Raw genomic sequence first — 17060 nt, forward strand, 5'->3', positions numbered from 1 at the left:
GACTTCATCATGGTAGTGGATGGCGTGTGGTTTCGGATTCACGATGACGCATGTGGTTTTGGTCATCTTATTGTGGAAGTGAGTCGCGTGTAGTTCGGATTCACAAATGACTCATGTGGTTTCGGTCATTGTATTGAGGAGTGAGTCTCGTGTAGTTCGGATTCACAAATGACTCGTGTAGTTCGGTCATTCCTCCGGGATAGTGACTCTCGTGTAGTTCGGATTCACTAAGGCGCGTGTAGTTCGGCCAATCCCGATTGTTGTTGTGGTGAAGGTAGTGAGTCGCGTGTAGTTCGGATTCACTAAGGCGCGTGTGTTTTCGGCCAGCCTTCGGGTTGTGTGATCTGTCGGTTGTTTTATACACCGATGGTGGGGTCGTAAGGACCATGATGTGTGATCTATTGGTTGTTTGATACACCAATGGTGGGATCGTAAGGACCATGTTGTGGGAACTATCGGTTGTTTTATACGCCGATGGTGGGGTCGTGAGGACCATGTTGTATGATTAGTGATGCGATAGCCGTGTTTCGCTCACATGTTGCTACGGGTGTGACGATAGTCGATTTTGTACACCTTGGGATTAACGTTACCATAGTCGTTTTGGGCGTTATCGGTCTTAACCGTTTGTTATGATGTTACGGTAGTTGCGTATTGGTCGTATTGCGCACTACAAGTGAAAGGACCCGTTCATATACATTATAAACGATTCACAATAGTTGATTACATCGCGAGGTATTTGACCTCTATATGATACATTTTACAAACATTGCATTCGTTTTTAAAAGACAAACTTTCTTTACAACGAAAGTTGACGACATGCACACCATTTCATAATACATCCAACTATAATTTGGCTTAATAGTAATCTTGATGAACTCAATGACTCGAATGCAACATCTTTCAAAATATGCCATGAATAACTCCAAGTAATATCCTTAAAATGAGCTAATGTACAGCGGAAGATTTCTTTAATACCTGAGAATAAACATGCTTTAAAGTGTCAACCAAAAGGTTGGTGAGTTCATAGGTTTATCATAATAATCATTTCAATATATTAATAGACCACAAGATTTCCGTTTATAAATATATGTACACTCGCAAGTGTATAAAAGTATTCTATAAGTTGTAGGCACCCGGTAACAAGCCTTAATGTTCATGTTTTACCCTCTGAAGTACACCAGATCAGGTGTGTTTAAAATAATCTCGAAGTACTAAAGCATCCCATAATCAGGATGGGGTTTGTCAGGCCCAATAGATCTATCTTTAGGATTCGCGCCTACCGTACATAGACAAGTAGTTTAATGTTACCAAGCTAAGGGTATATTTCTGGTTTAACCCACGTAGAATTAGTTTTAGTACTTGTGCCTATTTCGTAAAACATTTATAAAAATAGCGCATGTATTCTCAGTCCCAAAAATATATATAAAAGGGAGCAAATGAAACTCACAATACTGTATTTCGTAGTAAAAATACATATAACGTCATTTAACAAGTGCAAGGTTGGCCTCGGATTCACGAACGTATCAATATTGAGATTCAATATTGTAGGAAAGTACGTAGACGCAACGGAGATGATAAACACTAGATTGACCTCACGAGCATACCCATGAACCATACCCATCACCTCCATAGCTATAACCCATAATTTCCTTAGCTTCGACTCATTCAAAAAAAACTATTTTGAAATCAATTGGACAGCACTCCGTCGTAATATTTTATGTATACTAATAATATCTTGAAATAATACAGAGCAAATATATATATTTATATATATAAATCGATTGAGAGAGTTTAGAGAAATATATTTTCAAGTTTCTATGAAATAATGAAACCTACTGAATTCTATTTATAATAGATTTTTGAATTATTAAAGTGAATTATTAAAGTATGAATTATTAAAGTGAATTATTAAAGTATGAATTATTAAAATTAATTATTAAAGTATGAATTATTAAAGTGAATTATTAAAGTGAATTATTAAAGTATGAATTATTAAAGTGAATTATTAAAGTATGAATTATTAAAGTGAATTATTAAAGTATAAATTATTAAAGTGAATTATTAAAGTTAAAGTAAAGTAAAAGTAAAGTAAAGGTAAAGTTAAAGTATAGTAAAAGTATAAAAACTATGTATGTATAATACGCGTATAAATATATATAATATTAATTTAAATCGTTATATATATTTAATGAAATAAAATATAAATATCGTTATATTTATTATACTGGTTAAGTAATGAGTTGTCAAAAGTGATTCTAGATATTTATAAAAGTTATATACGTTTTAATAATAAAGTTCTTTTTAAACTGAAAACGTCTTTGTACGTTTGAAAATAGATTAATAGAATATTATGGAAACCAATTCTCCACTAACTTTTGTCTAACTTTCGTAAATGACACTTTTTGTTTTTATTTATAAATAGCTTTACAAATTATTCTGAATATCGTTAAGAGGAATAGATTTTCTCAAATCATAGTGGACCTCTCAACAGAGACTTGTAATCATAATTCAATGTTTCTGATAATTCAATCATTTAATATTTTTTTTTTAATTTCGTCGAAAATCATATTGAAATAAATACGTTCGTGTAAAGTATTATACGTTTAATACTTTATTAATATTCTCAAGTTATAATATATATATATATACATATACATATCTATTTATATATAACAGTTCGTGAATCGTCGGAATTTGGTCGAGGTTATAATGAATGTATGAACACAGTTTAAAATTCTTGAGATTTAACTTAACAAACTTTGCTTATCGTGTCGGAATAATATAAAGATTAAAGTTTAAATTTGGTCAAAAATTTCCGGGTCGTCACAGTACCTACCCGTTAAAGAAATTTCGTCCCCGAAATTTGATAGAGGTCGTCATGACTAACAATTAGAATGTTATTATAACGATTATAGAGTTTTATCATGTTCAAGAAGAATGGATAAAATAATTCGATTACTCGAAGCGTGTTAGTGAAGTTATCGTAAATGAATGAAATAAGATAATAGTGATTCGTCGTATCTTTTGACGTCATCACGATTGATCTCCGAAAAGAAAATCTTTGTAATCTATATTGGATTTGATTATTCGGCGATTAAGGAAATTATGATCCTCTTCGAATTAATGCGATAATCCATTTTGATTTCTCTGTCGGATATTTCACTATAAATCCACCTCATTTGTTTTCTTACAACTCACACCTTCTCAACTCATATTTTAAAGTATTTGTCAATATGCTTCATCCAGTGCTGATTCTTGATATACTCCTCACTTTCATATCTGTCGCTCTTCTTTTTCATCTGCCTCCGGAAGAATCTATTTACTTCTACTATACTCTTGGTTTTATAGTGTTTTTAGTTCTCCCGTGTCTTTATATTGCTATATGCATTGATATATACGGTTTGTGATTTCTGAGTTGTTGTTGGGTTTTATATCTTCCCTTATATTTTAAAGTCCGTGCTTCTTCTATAATCATTGTCATCCACAGTTAATGCGCTCTTCTATTTGCTATGATTTATACTCCCATTTCTAGTTCGGAGCTTTGTCCTTTCGTTTCTTCTTCTTACGATTAAGCACCGATTGTAATGGTCCAGAATTCGCAGATATAAATTTCGGAATGAACATTGTTAATGTTCTAGGAAGGAAATTGTAATGGCACGATCTTGACTTGTCAAATTACCAGAATACCTCAGAAAAGGCCGAATCATCAAGAAATATTTTCTTGATATTTAGAGATCAAAGAGAATACAAGAGTCGTGTAACATAGCACATGATGACGTTATGATCTGTGAATCATCATGTTCCATTTAGAAACTCAGCATGAATTACTGTAATATAATCACGTTGATCAAGTGTCATTATATTATACTAACTCATGCTTCAGCTCCCAACACTTCTTCAAAAATATTCCTATTTTAAACTCGAATGTTTCAGAATTTAGAAACTAAAATAGTTTCTTTTATGATATAATACAGATAGCGCGAAGAGGTAAATGATTTCAGATAAGAATAATTATAAAAATATCTTCAGAAGTATGGATGATATTTATAATGAAAGATACGATGATATCTTAGAATGTCTAATATCAGAGGATGATGAAGGATATTGTTCGTAGGGGTTTAGAGTCAGGAGCAAGGTATTCGTTAATGACTTTAGCAAGTACTGAATTATTTGGATTCTTTGAAGGCAGGTTCAGCCTTTGTGATTTGTCCACAGCCTCCTTCATACTTTGCTCAATCCGTTTTCCAATTCCAAAGCTTCTCTTTTTCTGAGCTTTGCCAATATACTATCCTTTATCATCCAACTTTTTACTGTTAAGGTCGTTTACAGTTTTTGCTGCTTCATCAGCATTTTTCAAAATTTTGAGAACTGGTTCGCAGTTTAGGGTGTTTTTCAGAAATTTCTCATTCAAAGAATGTAAGTCTTGGAGGTAGACGTTGTGTGTATATGTAATTGTTGATGTAGACATGCTGTGAGGTTTCAAAATACTGATTGCTGATTCTCAATAATTGGTATGGCAATTCTTGTTATAAGGTACGAATGAGTATATGATTGGGTTTCGATAATTATAATGATTTTTTTTTTTTGGAAAGTCAAAGATCAGTGTAGTTGTTTGTAAGTTTATTGCTAATGTGGTGAATATAAACGATTCCCCGGTAACGTTGGCGAAAGGGCAACGTATCTATCGAGGTTATAATAAGACTGTTTTGATTGAGAAGTCGAAGTTGACTTGCTGGAGCTGTGACAAAACTGTCTATTTTGAAACGGAATTGAAAAGTTATTTTAGCTAGTAAATGCCAAAGGGTCTAACACGGATACGTGTCGAACTATGACTTGGGTTTTGAGAGTTTTTCAGGTGTATAACTGTGGGTAACATGTGGTTGGATCATCATCTCGATTGTTCCTTAGTTGAAGTGTCTTCAGGAATTTCGAAGGGTTTGAGCACATATTGTAATCGTTAATACATATGATGTTCTAACACAGTTTTGAAGTCAAAAAAATAGCTTTGAAAGATATAGGAATCTAAGAGTGATGATACTGGTTATATTTCGAATTGAATTATGCGATTTCAAAATCAGAATATGTAATTGAATTTGAATGAGTATGATTGTTTTGATTTATATGAAAGAATGGATATTGTTGTGAAAGTATGGAGTATAATTGATGATTGCTGAATCATTTTCGAAAAATGTAATCTATTAATTGTGAATTTATATATCTCTTGGGTATTACCTACCCGTTAAAAAAAATTTCACAATTAATATTTTGTACAAAAGAAGTTTATTACAGTCTTTATGAAAATATATATGTGTATATTTTCTTTAGATGTAATATAGATTTAATGAGTTAATATTAAATTAAACTCATTTGTTTTATGGTTGGAACTAGAATTGAGTAATCCCTAAAACTTTATAAATTGCATAAGTATTTCTTCAATAATATTGAAATTATGCATCATTACTTTGTTATTTGTTGGTTTTCGTGAAATTCTTGTGAACTTCGCAAGGTACGAATGATGTTATTTGAAAAGTTTCGAGTACATCGATGATGAAAGTGTAAAATCAAACATATATTCGAATAATACACTTGATTTATTATGAATTGGATTTTTATTGAATTGAGACAGAGATTGAAATTAACGATGGTTAAGTTGCGGACGATGGACGTACATCATTGCATATTTGTAATATGAATTAACTGAGTAGTTAAGATTCACACATAATAGCTTAGTACGGGAAGATTTATTATGGTTTAAAAATTTATACATATAAAATATACATATAAATCTTTCGATTGGAAATGAGTTAATACTTCATAACTCGTTGATACAATATATTTGTTGTTGATTCGTAATGATGTCCACAATGATTCTTGAACTGACAGAGTTTGTGATGTTACAGGTGCTATTGATTCTGACGATACTGACGGCACTGACTGTGTTGATGATGCTACGGTCCTGTTGATGTTGTTGGTAAAACAATTCTAGCTTGTAAATCGTACACCATTTTCGATCAAAGTCTCTACTGTACCATCTCCGTTCACTCATCCGATTTACGGTCAGAATTAAATAATCTCTAAGATTTTGGAGATTACATAACTGCCGCAGAGATATCTCTTCAATGAAGTTTATGAATTAATTCTTCATCGTTTGTTGTTGTTGATATTCCTGGATATTTACAGGGCGTATGACGTTGATGTTTGAGATACATATTGTGATGTTGCGGTGTGGGATGTAGATGTTGTTGTTGGTGGTGGTGATGGTACTGTTGGTGTTGCTGATGGTGGTACTGTTTATGCTGCTGGTGCTGCTGCTGGTGTTTGTAACCTTTGCACCATATTCTCCAAAGCCACTACCCGAGCGCGACGCTCGTTGACTTCTTCTATTACACCGGGGTGATTGTCGGTTCGGACGAGCAGATAAATAAAATCTAGAATTTGGTGTAGTATGTAATCGTGACGAGATACTCTAGAAATAAGAGAGAAAATGGTGTTTCGGATAGGTTCGCCGGTAAGTGCTTCAGGTTCTTCGCCAAGAGGGCAATGTGGTGGATGGAAGGATCACCTTCTTCTTGTCTCCAATGATTAAGGAGGCTACGAACCCATTCCCAATTCATCCAGAATAGATGATGAATAATTGGTTGATCCATTCCGGTCACACTGCTTTCGGAACTTGAGTGGGATTCCATTTCGGAATCCGAGGGACTTGAACTAATGACGAATTCCATTTCGTACGATTGAATAAAGAATTTTTTGATATGAAATGATTTTCCGGCTATCAGGTGGTATTCTAATTATATAGAGCAAAAGGTTTCGTAGATTACGGAGGAATTTACGGAATATGTCAGGCAAAGTTTACAGTAACAGATACGCTAAGATATGAATTAGCAGATATGCTAGGATATGAATTTTGTCTATACAGTATTCATGCAATCAATGCAATAAGATGTGTCTAGACTAAGAATGATAAGCAGGTAATTTCTGACAAAAATGATGAGCAAAACTTTTGACATGCAGACACGGTCAAAGTCCAGACTCACTAATGCATCCTAACGACTATCAGTTAGACACACTAATGCAGACCTGGTTCGCTAAGACCACCGCTCTGATACCAAGTGAAAGGACCCGTTCATATACATTATAAACGATTCACAATAGTTGATTACATCGCGAGGTATTTGACCTCTATATGATACATTTTACAAACATTGCATTCGTTTTTAAAAGACAAACTTTCTTTACAACGAAAGTTGACGACATGCACACCATTTCATAATACATCCAACTATAATTTGGCTTAATAGTAATCTTGATGAACTCAATGACTCGAATGCAACGTCTTTCAAAATATGCCATGAATAACTCCAAGTAATATCCTTAAAATGAGCTAATGCACAGCGGAAGATTTCTTTAATACCTGAGAATAAACATGCTTTAAAGTGTCAACCAAAAGGTTGGTGAGTTCATAGGTTTATCATAACAATCATTTCAATATATTAATAGACCACAAGATTTCCGTTTATAAATATATGTACACTCGCAAGTGTATAAAAGTATTCTATAAGTTGTAGGCACCCGGTAACAAGCCTTAACGTTCATGTTTTACCCTATGAAGTACACCAGATCAGGTGTGTTTAAAATAACCTCGAAGTACTAAAGCATCCCATAATCAGGATGGGGTTTGTCAGGCCCAATAGATCTATCTTTAGGATTCGCGCCTACCGTACATAGACAAGTAGTTTAATGTTACCAAGCTAAGGGTATATTTCTGGTTTAACCCACGTAGAATTAGTTTTAGTACTTGTGCCTATTTCGTAAAACATTTATAAAAATAGCGCATGTATTCTCAGTCCCAAAAATATATATAAAAGGGAGCAAATGAAACTCACAATACTGTACTTCGTAGTAAAAATACATATAACGTCATTTAACAAGTGCAAGGTTGGCCTCGGATTCACGAACGTATCAATATTGAGATTCAATATTGCAGGAAAGTACGTAGACGCAACGGAGATGATAAACACTAGATTGACCTCACGAGCATACCCATGAACCATACCCATCACCTCCATAGCTATAACCCATAATTTCCTTAGCTTCGACTCATTCAAAAAAAACTATTTTGAAATCACTTGGACAACACTCCGTCGTAATATTTTATGTATACTAATAATATCTTGAAATAATACAGAGCAAATATATATATTTATATATATAAATCGATTGAGAGAGTTTAGAGAAATATATTTTCAAGTTTCTATGAAATAATGAAACCTACTGAATTCTATTTATAATAGATTTTTGAATTATTAAAGTGAATTATTAAAGTATGAATTATTAAAGTGAATTATTAAAGTATGAATTATTAAAGTTAATTATTAAAGTATGAATTATTAAAGTGAATTATTAAAGTATGAATTATTAAAGTAAATTATTAAAGTATGAATTATTAAAGTGAATTATTAAAGTATGAATTATTAAAGTGAATTATTAAAGTATAAATTATTAAAGTGAATTATTAAAGTTAAAGTAAAGTAAAAGTAAAGTAAAGGTAAAGTTAAAGTATAGTAAAAGTATAAAAACTATGTATGTATAATACGCGTATAAATATATATAATATTAATTTAAATCGTTATATATATTTAATGAAATAAAATATAAATATCATTATATTTATTATACTGGTTAAGTAATGAGTTGTCAAAAGTGATTCTAGATATTTATAAAAGTTATATACGTTTTAATAATAAAGTTCTTTTTAAACTGAAAACGTCTTTGTACGTTTGAAAATAGATTAATAGAATATTATGGAAACCAATTCTCCACTAACTTTTGTCTAACTTTCGTAAATGACACTTTTTGTTTTTATTTATAAATAGCTTTACAAATTATTCTGAATATCGTTAAGAGGAATAGATTTTCTCAAGTCATAGTGGACCTCTCAACAGAGACTTGTAATCATAATTCAATGTTTCTGATAATTCAATCATTTAATATTTATTTTTTTAATTTCGTCGAAAATGATATTGAAATAAATACGTTCGTGTAAAGTATTATACGTTTAATACTTTATTAATATTCTCAAGTTATAATATATATATATATATATATATATATATATATATATATATATATATATATATATATATATATACATATACATATCTATTTATATATAACAGTTCGTGAATCGTCGGAATTTGGTCGAGGTTATAATGAATGTATGAACACAGTTTAAAATTCTTGAGATTTAACTTAACAAACTTTGCTTATCGTGTCGGAATAATATAAAGATTAAAGTTTAAATTTGGTCAAAAATTTCCGGGTCGTCACAACAAGGGATGTATAGTGATTGGTGTTATCCGTAAGGATTCGTTTGGTTCGGTCTTCATCGCTTTGGGTTGTTGACCTTAGGTTGAGACTTGGTTGTTTTTAGCGTCGTACTCAGTAAGGGTATGCTATGGAATTGATATCTCGATACGAGATTGGTTGAGTTTTCCCGATATGAGGGATTGAGTTAGTGTTAATGCTCTGAAATTGTAGAATTTGATAAATCGCGGGTGACGATTTAGCTGTTAAGGGTAACTCTTTGAGAAGAATTGTCTAAGGGATTGTTGTAGACTTCGGTTGTTGCGTGTATTGTACGTCTCTGGATGCGATCAAGTGTGTAATTTGTCATTGGATTAACCATCGGGTTAGCGAATTTGTGGTAGAAGTCGGTTTGAAATGCTTGTTCGACGACCACTAAGTGTGGGTCCGTTTGGGTTCGTGACTAGGATCACGAGGACGTGATCGAATCTAAGTGGGGGAGAGTTGTAACACCCCGTTTTCCCCGTATATGATTTATAGGTGTATTGGGTATGTACGATAGGCGTATGAAGGGTTGGGGACATGTTCGGGTGTTAAGGTCTTGTATGCAAGGAAATGAGTCAGACCACGTTGAACGTCGCGACGCGACAAAGGAGGCCGCGGCGCGGCATTTAACTGGAATCCAGATCAGAAGCTTGATTAAAAATGATTCCAGAACTAGGCAAATGTCGCGGCGCGACATTTAAGGCCGCGGCGCGGCGATACGGGCAAAATGGTACCAGATTCTTGTAATTTTAAATAAGGTTCAAGGGCAATTTGGTCATTTCATGTTTGAGCCAGATTTGAGGCTTTAACCTCATCCATTCATTTCATTTCCTAATTTCATTTTCCTTTTCATTTCATTTTCCTCTCAAAAACTCAAACACCCATTTGATTTCAAAGGGATTTTTGGAAAGGAAGAAGCGGGATTTGATCTTTGGAGTAGTTGACTAGGTTGTTCTCCTTGTTCTTAGCTACATGGTGATACTAGTGGTAAGCTCTAACTCCGAATTTCATTTTCGTGTTCATCATTCAAATTTGGGGCTTTTGATTGTATGATTCATAGGTGGAACCCATTTAGTTGTTAATTGGAGATTAACACCAAGATTCGAATTTATAAGTGTTAAAGGCGGGTTTTGGGTTGGTTAATGATTTAACCATGTTTAAGACTTGTAAATTGTGTACAATCACTAGCATTAGTGATTATTGGTGTTTTGGAGACTTGTAGGGTTTTTGTGGTTGACTAATTTTGACTAGAGTCAAAATTAGGGTTTGTTGAGGATTATGACCCGAATGTCGATTCGATGAGGTTTGTAAACTTAAAATGGATTAAGTTGAAGTATAAAACCGAGTTAAACATGTTTTGGTGTCAAAACTTGTAAATGGTGAGATTTTGACCTTATGGGTCAAAATTAGGGTTTATGGGCGATTTTGAGAACGATAAGTGTTAACACTTGTGTTCGGGTTTAATTGGCATATTAGGACCATTATCACTTGTTTTAGTGATTATTGGTTAGTTTGGGCGCGGTTTGTCCTTGGAAGTGCATTTGGGTCGAAATTGCACTAAGTGTTGAATTGGGTTGGTTTGTAGATCCAATCTAAGTGTGTTGTTGAATTTGTGATAATGGATTAGGTACTTTCCATTGACAAGTTGCGGATTACTTGGAAGCATTTCTTCAAGGCGACAAGGTGAGTGTTAATATCCTATGTGCATATGTATGTGTAGGATGGGTGCGGGTCGGGTGAAGTGATTCTCGGCTATAGAGCTCACTTCACATATAGGTGGATTTGGTGGACTTTGGTATGAGTCCAATTGGCACGGTTGTGCGCTTTGGTTGACCACCTTTGGCGAGGTTATCGCACGTGGTTGTGATTTGGATGTTATAACCCCAATGGCGAAGGGTTGATTTGTCGTGATGTGGATAACCCCGACGTGGTGGATTTTATAATCCCGTGACCGTGGGTTTGATATGGAGAAGTGGATCTCGTGTAGTTCGGATTCACGATGACGCGTATAGTTCGGTCATCTTATTGGAAATGAATCTCGTGTAGTTCGGATTCATGGTGACTTGTGTAGTTCGGTCATCTTATTGAGGTAGTAATCTCGTGTGGTTTTGGATTACTAAGGCTCGTGTAGTTCAGCCAACCACGATGTTGTGAAGATAGTAATCTCGTGTGATTTCGGATTACTAGGGCTCATGTAGTTCGGCCAATCTTCATTGTGGTACTTGGTTCTCGGTATTGGGTTAAAGGGTTAACCTTTGTCATTTTTATATTATTATATATATTGTTGTATTGTTGTGTTGTAGCTAACCCTCCGGGTGTAGCCTATTGGCGTTGTTCACATCGTCGTTGGTGAACTTATACTTTTTTGATATATTTAGCCTGTTGCTTAGAGATCGTACGGTATGCTTGTTGATATTTTATGAGCCGGTTTTAATACGGGTTGGGTCGTTTCATATGTGGTACTAACGTGCTAGTTGTTGTGTGATAGATGTCTGGCTTAGAACTTGTTATCACATTCAGCGACTCCGAACCAGAATCCTCAGATAGTGTTCCAGTCATTAACCTATCCGATGATGAAAACGACACCTTTGGGGAAGACTCACAATTTCCGGATGAATCAATTGAAGAGGAACCGGAAAGTGATCCTGAGGAGGAGGAAATACAGGAAATTACGAAAGACAAGTTCGAACGAGGAAAGAAACGAAAGGCTACTGAATTAGAAAATCCAAATCCCGAGTTTAGTGAGGATGTTGTGGCACCAACTCCACCAGACACTACCACCCCTATTCCCGCTATTCCTATTAGTTCTATCCAGACATCCAGTTCTTCAGCCCCTCAGCCAAAACGCTGGGAGACAGTCAGGATAAGCGTTAAGCGATTTTTTTGAACACAAACGTTTTGGGTTAAATGATGCGCTGTTGTTTTAAACCATGGGATCATATAACGTGTTGTATAATATTACTAGTGTGGTTTGCTTAATGTTTGATGTAAGATAAGCATATGTAAAAATTAGTGAAGTGTGAAATGCAATAATTTTCCATGGTGGAGTATTATTTGGATGGTAGTAATTAATTTCTGTACTAAGCTATTAAGTATGAACTTTAACGGGTAGGTACTACCCTAGATATAATTATAAAACGCTAATAAGAAGAAAAGGCTTTTATAATAATAACTGGTTCATATTATTAATAAGCTACGATGTACTGTAAATACACACTACATCTATAATATTCCATGTGAATAATTATTTTTTTTTCATTCTTATTGAAGAATATGGCGCGATTGAACAGAATGACGGAACAAGAAATCGAGGAACTCATCAATCAGCGAGTGAACGACAGAATGTTATGGGTCGAGGCTGCAAGAGGTAATGCAGTTAACCTAAATCCTCGTGTGGGATGCACCTACAAAACTTTTCAAGGTTGCAAGCCCTCATCATTCAGTGGAACAGAAGGACCGGTCGGTTTAACCCGGTGGATCGAAAAGATTGAGTCTGTGTTTAAAATCAGTGGTTGTATTGAGAAGGACATGACCAAGTATGCATCGTGCACCTTACAAGATAGTGCACTCACGTGGTGGAAAAACTATGTGAAGGCCGTAGGAGGAGATGTAGCTTATGATACTCCATTGGAAGAATTCAAAACAATGCTAATCAACGAGTATTGTCCAAGGAACGAGGTTAGGAAGTTGGAAGCTGAATTACGAAGCCTGAAAGTTGTTGGTACTGAACTCACCAACTACAATCAGCGATTCATGGAATTAGCTTTGCTATGTCCTGAATTGGTACCAACCGAAGAACGGAAGATAGAACTGTACAAAGATGGTTTGCCTAAAAATGTCAAGGCAAATGTTACAGCATCGAAACCCAAGACTATTCATGAAGCCATCACTATGGCAAAAGAGTTGATGGACCAGATTATTCTGGATAAGAACACCGATGTCAAGACATCGGAAAACAAAAGAAAGTGGGAAGGTAATCATCAACAATCTAACAAGAAACAAGAAACCACGCAAGGTGCGGTTAGTGGTTCAAGCTCAGGTTACAAAGGACGAAATCCTTTATGTAACAGATGCCACAAACATCACTCTGGTTATTGTAATGTGGTGTGCGATAATTGTAATCGAAGGGGTCATCTTGCTGAAGATTGTAAGATTCCCGTTACAAATATAAATGGCACCAAGACTCCTGCCACCAATGAAAATAGAACTGCCTTGGCCACTGTTACTTGTTATGGGTGTGGGAAACAGGGTCATTATAAGAGCCAGTACCCGAATCCAGATAAGAATAACGGATCTGCACGTGGAAGAGCATTTATTATTAATGCTAGAGAGGCGTGTGAAGACCCGGAGCTTGTTACGGGTATGTTTACCATTAATAACTTATCAGCATCTATTATATTTGATACTGGTGCCGATAGAAGTTATATGTGTAGAGACTTTTACGCTAAATTGAATTGTTCATCATTACCTCTAGATGCTAAGTACATGATTGAGTTAGCTAATGGTAAACTAATTAAAGCCGATAAAATCTGCCGTGATTGTAAAATAAATCTAGCCGGAGAAACGTTTAAAATTGATTTGATACCCGTAGAATTAGGAAGTTTTGATGTAATAGTCGGCATGGACTGGATGTCCAAAATAGGAGCTGAAGTTGTGTGTGCCAAGAAGGCCATTCGCATTCCTCGTAAGGATAAAATGCCAGTAATGATTTATGGAGAGAATGGTAACTCAAAGCTAAAACTCATTAGCTGTTTGAAAGCCCAAAAGTGCTTGAAGAAAGGGTGCTATGCTATCCTAGCACATGTTAATAAAGTCGAAACGAAAGAAAAAGAGAAGTGCATCAACGACGTGCCTGTGGAAAGAGATTTTCCTGAAGTCTTTCCGGAAGAGTTGCCGGGATTACCTCCATTTAGATCTGTAGAATTTCAAATAGATCTAGTACCAGGAGCTGCACCAGTGGCTCGTGCTCTATACAGACTTGCACCATCTGAGATGAAAGAGTTACAAAGCTAGTTACAAGAATTACTGGACCGTGGTTTCATTCGACCGAGCACTTCACCGTGGGGAGCTCCGATTTTATTTGTCAAGAAGAAAGATGGATCCTTCCGAATGTGTATAGATTACCGTGAATTAAATAAGTTAACTATCAAGAATCGGTATCCACTACCGAGAATTGAAGACTTATTTGATCAACTGCAAGGATCATGTGTTTATTCGAAAATCGACCTAAGATCGGGCTATCATCAACTACGCGTCAAAGAAGAAGATATTCCGAAAACTGATTTCCGGACACGCTACAGTCATTACGAATTTTTGGTCATGCTGTTTGGATTGACAAGTGCGCCAGCTGTATTCATGGACCTTATGAATCGAGTTTGTAGTCTGTATCTAGATAAGTTTGTTATCGTTTTCATTGACGATATTCTTATCTATTCTAAAAATGAGCAAGAGCATGAGCAGCATTTAAGGTTGGTATTAGAATTGTTAAGAAAAGAACAGTTATATCCCAAATTTTCTAAGTGTGCATTTTGGTTGAAAGAAGTGCAATTTCTTGGCCACGTTGTTAGTAGCAAAGGAATTCAGGTTGATCCAGCTAAAATTGAGGCCATTGAAAAATGGGAGACTCCTAAGACACCAACACAAATACGTTAATTTTTGGGCTTAGCCGGTTATTATAGAAGGTTTATTCAAGATTTTTCCCGAATAGCTAAACAATTAACTGCGTTAACGCAAAAAGGGAAGAAGTACGAATGGACTTCTGAGCAGGAGAGTGCATTTCAATTACTAAAGAAGAAGTTGACTACGGCGCCTATTTTATCGTTACCTGAAGGGAACGATGATTTTGAGATATATTGTGACGCTTCGCGACAAGGTTTTGGTTGCGTCCTTATGCAATGAAAGAAAGTTATTACGTACGCATCCCAACAATTGAAGATTCATGAGCGAAATTATATGACGTATGATCTAGAACTGGGAGCAGTAGTATTTGCATTGAAGATATGGAGACACTACTTATATGGGGTTAAATGCACTGTGTTTACCGATCATAAAAGCCTTCAACATATTTTCGATCAAAAACAGCTGAACATGAGGCAACGTAGGTGGGTCGAGCTGATAAACGACTATGATTGTGAGATTCGCTATCATCCCGGGAAAGCGAATGTAGTGGCTGACGCTCTAAGCAGAAAGGAACGAGAGCCAATTCGAGTACGAGCTATGAACATAAAAATTCGCATGAATCTCAACTCACAAATCAAAGAGGCTCAACGAGAAGCTCTTACTAAGGAAAATATAGGAAATGAAACAATGAAGAAGTATGAGAAGCAACTCATTATACGGGGAGATGGAATTCGATATTTTGCAACACGTATTTGGGTATCAAAGTTGGGTGGATTAAGGAAGTTGATATTGAACGAGGCACATAAGACAAGATACTCAATACATCCTGGAGTTGGAAAGATGTATCAAGATCTTAAGACGCATTATTGGTGGCCTAATTTAAAGACAGACATTGCAACATATGTCGGGGAATGTTTAACTTGTTCCAAAGTCAAAGCAGAACACCAGAAGCCGTTAGGGTTACTTCAACAACCAGAAATCCCATAATGGAAGTGGGACGGTATTACCATGGATTTTATCACGAAGTTACTCAAGACTGTACGGGGTTATGACACCTTTTGGGTAATAGTTGATCGTCTCACCAAATCTGCACATTTCTTGCCTATAAAAGAAACGGATAGAATGGAGAAACTATTACGATTATACATAAAGGAAATTGTATCAAGGCATGGAATACCTATTTCCATTATATCCGATCATGATAGTAGATTTACATCAAAGTTCTGGCAATCACTACAGGAGGCTCTCGGAACTCGTTTGGATATGAGCACCGCATATCTTCCGCAAACTGACGGGTAGAGTGAAAGAACAATTCAGACTCTTGAAGACATGCTCAGGGCATGTGTGATCGATTTTGGAAATGGATGGGATAAATATCTACCATTAGCAGAATTCTCGTATAATAATAGTTATCATGCGAGCATTAAAGCTGCACCATTTGAAGCACTGTATGGAAGGAAGTGTAGATCCCCTATCTGTTGGAATGAAGTAGGAGATCGATGATTAACTGGTCCTGAGATCATACACGAAACTACTGAGAAGATAGTTAAAATCAAGGAGAGATTGAAAACAGCCCATAGTCGCCAAAAGAGCTACGCTGATGTCCGAAGGAAACCATTAGAGTTTCAGATCGGTGACATGGTTATGCTAAAGGTGTCACCTTAGAAAGGTGTAATACGTTTCGGCAAAAGGGGTAAACTGAACCCAAGGTATGTAGGCCCGTTCAAGATCATCGAACGCATTGGACCGGTAGCTTATCGACTCAAGTTGCCACAACAACTCGCCAGAGTACATAATACGTTTCACGTTTCAAACCTTAAGAAGTGTCTTGCAAAAGATGTAGTGACCCAAACTTTTCCATGTTTATATATATATTAAATGAAATTGATATTTACATGATTAAGTGTTTCCAACATGTTAAGCAATCAAACTTATTAAGACTTGATTAATTGGAATAAGTTTCATATAGACAAATGACCACCCAAGTTGACCGGTGATTCACGAACGTTAAAACTTGTAAAAACTATACGATGACATATATATGGTTATATATATAGTTAACATGATTTTATTATAAGTATGTATCTCAT

Source organism: Rutidosis leptorrhynchoides, chromosome 4, assembly GCF_046630445.1.
Source record: "Rutidosis leptorrhynchoides isolate AG116_Rl617_1_P2 chromosome 4, CSIRO_AGI_Rlap_v1, whole genome shotgun sequence".
NCBI lineage: Eukaryota > Viridiplantae > Streptophyta > Magnoliopsida > Asterales > Asteraceae > Rutidosis > Rutidosis leptorrhynchoides.